Below are 7830 nucleotides of genomic sequence, written 5' to 3'. Positions count from 1 at the left end.
AAATAAAATATGATTAAATTGTTTTAGGGTAAAAACATTTTATAATTTTTTTGACATATATATTTTGTATAAATAAAATTCCTAAATTATTAAAAAAATTTAATAAATATAAATTCTAAGTTATTTAATGTAAATAAACAAAATTCTTAAATTATCAAAATTTTAAATAAATACAAATTAAAATTATTTAATATTATTATTTAAATAAAATATAAAATAAGTAAAATTCTTAAAGTATTTAAAATCTCATATAAATATAAATCTAAACTATTCATTGTCAATATTTAAATAAAATATAATATGTTTGGTTGAAATAACTTTTTTAAAATTTTCAACAAATAAATATAATAAAGTTTTTTTTTTAATTTTTGTTTACTAAACTTCGTCCTCTTTTCTCTTCAATCATCAAATACAAACACAGAGGCACTAAATGATATGGGTAGTCGTATAAAGGAAATAGCTTCAACGTGGATGCATACTAAAAGCTGTGTGGGCGGTGCTATCCCCACCATTATGTTCTTTACCTACAATTTAATTCCAAAACACTTCTAACATTTTTTTTTTTATGTAAAGTTGTCTTTTATGAAAATTTATTAATAAAAAAATCATTTTAGTCTGAAAACAAATAAAATTCAATATGGATTTTCTTTTAAATAACATTCAGTTAAGAGTTTTAATCGAAGTGCACTAAACAAAATTATAAATGTTAAACAGCGATAATATAAATTGAATCTATCAAATTAATTTTATGTTGACTTTCAAGAAAAATATTTGATTTTTGAGATATAAAGGTTGATTACATTTACTTAGTTTTTTTATAAAATATTTTTTATGATTAACATTTAAATTTAAATTAAGGGGTTTGTAAGTGAACATGAGATAAGAGGGAAGAAGGAAGAGAAAAGAAAACATATAGTTGATAAAAAAATAAATATGTCTATTATAGAAAAAGTACCTTTTTTATATATGTGCAAAGAAACAGAAAATTATAGAAGCAAAGTTTCTATATCGGATTACTTTACATTTCTCCAAAACTTATGTTGCGATTAATTAATGCTATTAGTTTATTTTTAAAATTATGAAATAAGGAACACATATTGATTTTGTTATTATATCAACAATTTGAAAATATCCTAGAAGATAAATGAGTTACATAAGTTTTGTTAAGTACGATCACAATGAAAATGCAGGTCTTTCAGTTAAGAATATATTCTTGTGGGTGGAAGATGTTAAAAGGATAACTATTAAAGGGGTTGAAACTCCTGAAAAAGGTATGTTGTTTCTGAGTGTTAGAGACTGAAACTGATTATTAATTTATATATGTTTTCACTGACTTGATCGTCAGAGTGTGACTAATAGGTAGAGCCTTTTGTCTCAGCAGAGCGTTGTTCCAGTGCACCAAGAGGAGGCAAATTAGAAACAGAGTTTGCCCATCCAATCAATCCGAAGGTCAACCGAGTGATCTCAGCAAACACTACAAAGATAAAATATGGAAGAACTACCTATAATTTTGATGTCATTTACATAGATTAGGATGATGAGTGTAAAATTATCACCAAATTTAGTAAAAAGACATGGATCACTTTTAGTTTTGGATTGATACCAATAATGAGTATGACTAAGTTTTTTAAACTATGAAAGTGAAAGTGGAACTTGTTTGACACCATATATAACTTTGTGTAGCTTGGACACTTGTTTTGGAATAAGAAAAATAAAACATAAGACTTATAGTATGTACACAATTTATTCTAAATTACCATGAAATAACACATTTATGTCGATGTGATTAATGAACCATTTTAAAGATATTGCTTAAATCAAGATGATGCAGACAATCGTTGGTTTGACTATTGGGCTGAAGGTAGTAAAAACCCTTCATTTCATAGAAGCCCTTTGTAAGCAACTTGGCATTGTGACGCTAAAAACTTCCATTTGCATTAAACTTCTTATAAATTTATTTGTATCCAATCATACAAGCACCATTACTTAGGCTAGTAAGAGTCCAAATGTTGTTCTCAATAATAACATTATACTCAACATTTATAGAGTTGAACCAATATAGATTTCACAGAGCTTATTTGATTAAAGTGGGTTCAATGTAAGTAGGAGCTGTGACAACAAAGGTCTTAAATTTAAAAAATCATGCATCATGTTGGAGATCCCACATCGATTAGAGATTAGAGTCTTTCATTGTATATAAGTGGGTGCAAACCTCAACCCTATGAGCCGGTTTTATGGGGTTGAGTTAGGCTTAAAGTCCACTTCGTAATATGGTATAAGAGCCATTTCGAGCCTATTCTAGCGAGTGTTTGTGTTGGGCCTATCGTGCCACCCGCTATCGGGCCGCTATCAGACCACCCATAATATATAGTCTCACGCACGAGTTGGTAGTCTCAGTATGAGGGGGGTGTGTTGGACTTAAAGTCCACTTCGTAATACATCATTTATAAAGTTGAACCAATATAGATTTCATAGAACTTATTTGATTAAAGTGGGTTCAATGTAAGTAGGAGTTGTGACAACAAAGGTCTTGGATTTAAAAAATCATGCATTGCCTTGTGTAACCGTGGTACAAAATAAACATGCGTCATATGCACAAGAGGGTGATGTACATATAATAATATGATTATGCAAGGTACATGTAATAATATAATAATATGATTAGTGTGATGACTAGTTGATTAAAATAAACACAGTAAGTTGACCATTTATATTAGAAGAAATAGGTTGGATAACAATGAAAATTAAGAGGTGAAAAAATGATTATTGTTTATAACATATTTGTATCTTGTATCAAGACGTGAATTGACGAGGAAAAAAAAATAGCCATGAAAATTGAAAAAACAAGAAAAAAATTAATAAAAACACAAAAAATAATGGAGATTTTTTGGGGACACTTTCTTTATCTTCATGAGTAGATTTGCGAACCAAGTTAACCATAATTAAATTTTTTATAAAAATTAATAAATTAGATACTGATTATATATACAAATTATATATTAATATATGTATATATATAATATTTATAATTTCTTTATTAACTATTAATATTAAATTTCATATTATAATTAAATAAATAATAAATAAAAGTTTAATTTTAATTTTAATTTTAATTATTAATACGTATTTTTATTAATATTTAATATTAATTTTTAATTTGAATTTATTTTAATTCTAATATATATTTCTAAATTCTTTTATATTAAATTATTTTATAATTTTTTTTTATATTAAACTATTTTATAATTTTTAATTTTTTTTATATTTATCAAATTTGTAAACTTACGTTCTATATATTTTAAAAAAATTAAAAGATTTTTCAATATCATACTCATTTACAAAATTTTAATAAACTTTTCTCACAAATTTATCGTAATCCAAACAATCTCACTTTCTTTTTAAATCATTCAAAATTAATTCTCTCAAATCCCCAATCCAAACACACCATTAGAAATTAAGGGAACAAATTTCTTTAAAAATATTATAAATTTAATATTATATTTTAATTATTTATTATTTTAAAATAAAAAATAAATATTTTATTATAAATAAAATAATCGATTACATTAATATGTTAGTCAATTAAAGGTTAAAAAATAAACTTTCTTTCATACTGAAAGAAAGAAAATCTGACAGGTAATTTTGTCTAATTTTTCGTAAATACACATCTATTTTTCTTATATTTTTCACATTTGTTCGCTCTCCAACTTTCTATTGTTAAAACCAAACACAGCCTAAACAAAACACGTCTTTTTATGTATTTTTACTGTTATTTGCTATTGTGTGTACGAAACAAGTTGTAAATAGTAAACAATAATTTTTAAAGTAGTAATTTTTTTTGAAAATTTATTTATATTAAGAGATAGTATTTCATGAAGTGTAACCTTTTTTTTATATCGAATTCATCATATATAGTTACTTAATTAAAAAACATGGTTTTTTTTTCTCGGCAACTTAAAACAAGTAATTACACGTTCAATTCTAACTTAAGCTATACATATTATAGATAATAAAGAAATTTGTATTTATGAATATTATCTGAGTCTGCGTGAATGATAATGGCTAAATATGTTTAAACTAAAATAATACTTGAATAAACCAGAATAAATATAAATAAATTAATATTCAACCTTTTAAATAAGCTACAAGAATAATTATATATATATATATAAATATATATGTTTGCCTTTTCACTTTTATCTTTATTTTATAAATTACTAAAATTTTACTAATTTTTTGTTATTTTGATTTTAAAATGTGTGTAATTGTATTTTTCTATTATTAAATTAAAAAGAATAAAATTGTATTATTTTAATATTGAATTTTTGTTAATATTATTTTTGTAAATATTTGAATGGTTAGATAGAGGTGTCCGTTGCTGTATAATCTCGAGACAAAAGTTATTACATTAATGACCGTAACAAGTGCAGTCAAACCTTGTCTGTTTGTGCAAAGGAATCTTTCAGAAACAGTGTTACATGCTGGTAACGTTGAAGTGGATAGATACATCACGTGAAGGATACAGATAAAGATTAGGAGGTGAACTCAGGTGGAGAAGACCGTTCATTCACTGTGGCCTTGAAGTTTGGACCCTAGCATGCAGAGGTTTTGATTCTGGTATTTCCTTAACTCAATCTTCCTTGGTTCAGATATTGAAGTTGTTGTTCATTTAATCTTTCCATCGTTGAATACATTTCTTTATTCTGCGTTTCTTAACATGCTATGAACCTGCAATGCTAATAGTTGGTGTTGTTGAAGATGTATGAAGAGTACTGATGGAGTTGTGTTTCTGTGGACAGATTTGGAGTGATTTTGATGAGTGAAGAAAAGGTAATAATATCTATGGTTTTACTTTAAAAGAAAAAATAATTTTGTGTGAATTTAAGATCCATACAGATCTGCCGAAGAGATTGCTTTTGTCTAGATTCTTCAGAACCGGCATGCCCTTGCATGTTATGCGTTCTGAGATTCTACAATATAACAAGTCTCACATTTTTTAATTTTAATTATACTTGTTTATGCATGTTTCAGTTTATTCTCCTAGCTCTTAGGGACATAAGGCGGAGAATGCAGATGAGGATGAAAACTGCTCTTTGAAGGTGGTCTGAAGTTTGAAGCTTAGCATGCAGAGGTTTTGTTTATTTTTCTTAATTGAGACTTGCCTAGTATCAGTTAAAGTTGTTTCTGGATTTTCATCTTCTGATACTAGAATAAGTTTAAGAGGGTACAAATCTGCAGGGCCATAGCTGATGGTGGTGAAGATGCATTAAGGGTGTGTTTGTTTTCATGGGAGAGGAGGGAGGAGGTGTTTTTTTTTTTTTTTTCATAGGATAGTTGTATTTTACCAAAATACCCTTAAACATACATTTTATTAAAATATTAAAATTAAATATTACTTAAATTTATTTATAATTTTAAAAATATTTAATTATACTATTAATAACAACATATAATTATAAATAATGAAAATAAAAAAATACAAAAAATTATAATATTAAAAAAATATATATAATTATATAAAATAATAAATGAATATAATAATATATATTATTTTCATAAATTTTAATATATTTAATAATTTTATTTTAATTTAACACAAAAATAATTTTTATTATATTTATTAATATTTTATTATAAAATATAAGTAATTATGAATATTATATATTAAAAAATTAATTAATTCAAACCTACACGCAAAAAGAATCATGATTCATTATTTTAATAACAAGGATAAATTTGTAAACTTACAATAAACCATTCTCAAAAATTCACTCTATCATTTCTCAATCCAAACAACCTCATATATCCTCACTCATCCTCTTTAATTCTCACAAATCCACTTTCTCCCCATCTCACAAATTCCCTCCTCACAAATCTCCTCCTCAATTCAAACAGTGCCTAAGAGTAATAAAAGGATAATGTTGTGTGCACGGATTTGGACAAGTGTGGGAACAGAAGCAAATCCGATGAATGAACAAAAGGTAACATCTATGTTTTTATTTTAAAAGAAAAATTAGTTTTTGGGGAATTTAAGGTTGAAGAATCAGGATTATCGACACAACTGGCGAAGATAGTGCTTACTCTGTGGCTAAATTTTCCTAACAGTTCACATTTGAAAATAGGTTTTAATCATATTGGTGACATTAGTGATGTTTTACCATCTCCAATGTTTTATTGATTATGAGAATTCTTAGGGGACACTAATCTCTTTTGTAAAAAAGAGATATATATTTTTTTTTGTAAAAATTAAGTATGACAACAATGATCTCAGAAGATACAAAGCATTAACCGCTACATGACCTATATGGCATCTGTTTACTTCAGGAATAACACGTAGAATCTCCTAAAATCACTTTCAACAACTATTACTACTTTTTGCTTCCAATACCAAGTTAGATTTATTTTCTTATTTCATTATGTTGTTCAGTGTTCTTTCTTTCTAGAATTTCAAAGCAAAATTTATGTGTCATTGTTGTTTGTCCAAAATAATTAACTATGTTTATTTTAATAATTCAAAAACCTCATGGAGAACTTTACGAACTGAGTTATTTATTATAGGTATTAATATCTTAAATTCAATAATATTTTATGAAAATTGCACAGGCGAAAAATATGTTTTTTTAGTTTAATATATTTTATTTGGTTTGTTATTATATTATTATTTATTTAAGTTTTCATGCATTTATTTTTTTCTTTATAATTAATTTTGTTAGGTTATACATTTTTTTTATTACGAGGTGTAATAAAAACTAGAATTAAATAAAAAATTTATCTTTAAGAAAATAATCTAATATAATTATTTACAATAGTACTTTTTAATGTTGTTTTATTTTCTTTTGAGTTTTGTAGGGTCATGTATTTTTTATTTATTTGATGAGGACACCATTTTATACTTTTAATTATGTTGTTTTTAGATAATTGGAAGATGTCATTAATTTAATTATATTAATTGAATGCAATATGAGATAATAAAGCAATAGTAGTAAATAATGTTGGGTTTAATAGTGTCAAAGTTCAAGAGGGGTGAATTGACCTTTTAAAAGTTTCGCGCAAAATCAGATTTTATCACAGTATACAGAAAATAAATCGATTTATTTGGTAATGAACAGATTTATTTTGACATTGTTTATATTTGAAACTCGTTTATATCAGCCAAGTTATTCTCAAGATTATTCAAATTGATTTGCAAGCCACACACACTGATATTTAAGAGAAAAACAGTGAATCACAAAAACATCAACCTTCAATTTTAAGCAAGTGATTAAGGTTCAATTATTAGCTTGACAATCAATTGGGTAACCTATCACAATCAACCTGTTTCAGTGGTATTTAACAGATCATATATCTTCTTTTCAGAATCAAACTGTTTTTCCAGAAAATAAGAACTGTATGAACAAGCCCAGAAAAAAAAGATTTATTTTTAATTGAACAGATTCAATTTTTGACAGATTAAAAGATAAGCGAGAATTAGAGTGCAGAGATTAAGGGAGAATGAACACAAAGCAATAATACTGGTTCACTCCAATGAGCTACATCCAGTCTTCACCTAATCCAAGGTGAAATTTACTAAATCACAATTCAAACAACCACAAACACCACTGTTCTTGAACCCTACAAGAACTTTGGTACACTTGTTGAAAAACACTATTTCAGCACACACACTCTTCAAGAAACCCTATCAAGAAGAGTTTACAACCACACTTTTACCATAAATGAAATGTGAAATGAATACACCTGATAGACGATGCAGAAATCTGCCTTAAACCAGTAGAACAGATCGCTTAAACAGTAGCAACACCTCTCACCAAGCTTTGGAACCAAACAAGAACA

General features: G+C 26.1%; 1 long non-coding RNA gene across 2 annotated transcripts; it reads left to right on the top strand.

Annotated features, from left to right (window-relative positions):
- The first annotated feature begins 4454 nt into the window (after positions 1-4454).
- Positions 4455-6555, top strand: LOC137828191 (uncharacterized). 2 transcript variants are annotated; one of them, XR_011083832.1, is made up of 4 exons: positions 4455-4617; positions 4800-4830; positions 5032-5131; positions 5239-6555. It is a non-coding gene; the product is annotated as an uncharacterized lncRNA (long non-coding RNA). The 2 variants fall into 2 exon arrangements; XR_011083831.1 differs by having other exon boundaries at positions 5032-6554.
- Positions 6556-7830: the final 1275 nt, after the last annotated feature.

This window comes from Phaseolus vulgaris, chromosome 7 (genome assembly GCF_000499845.2).
Source record: "Phaseolus vulgaris cultivar G19833 chromosome 7, P. vulgaris v2.0, whole genome shotgun sequence".
In the NCBI taxonomy this organism is placed as follows: Eukaryota; Viridiplantae; Streptophyta; class Magnoliopsida; order Fabales; family Fabaceae; genus Phaseolus; species Phaseolus vulgaris.
This window is presented reverse-complemented; position numbering and strand designations above follow the sequence as displayed.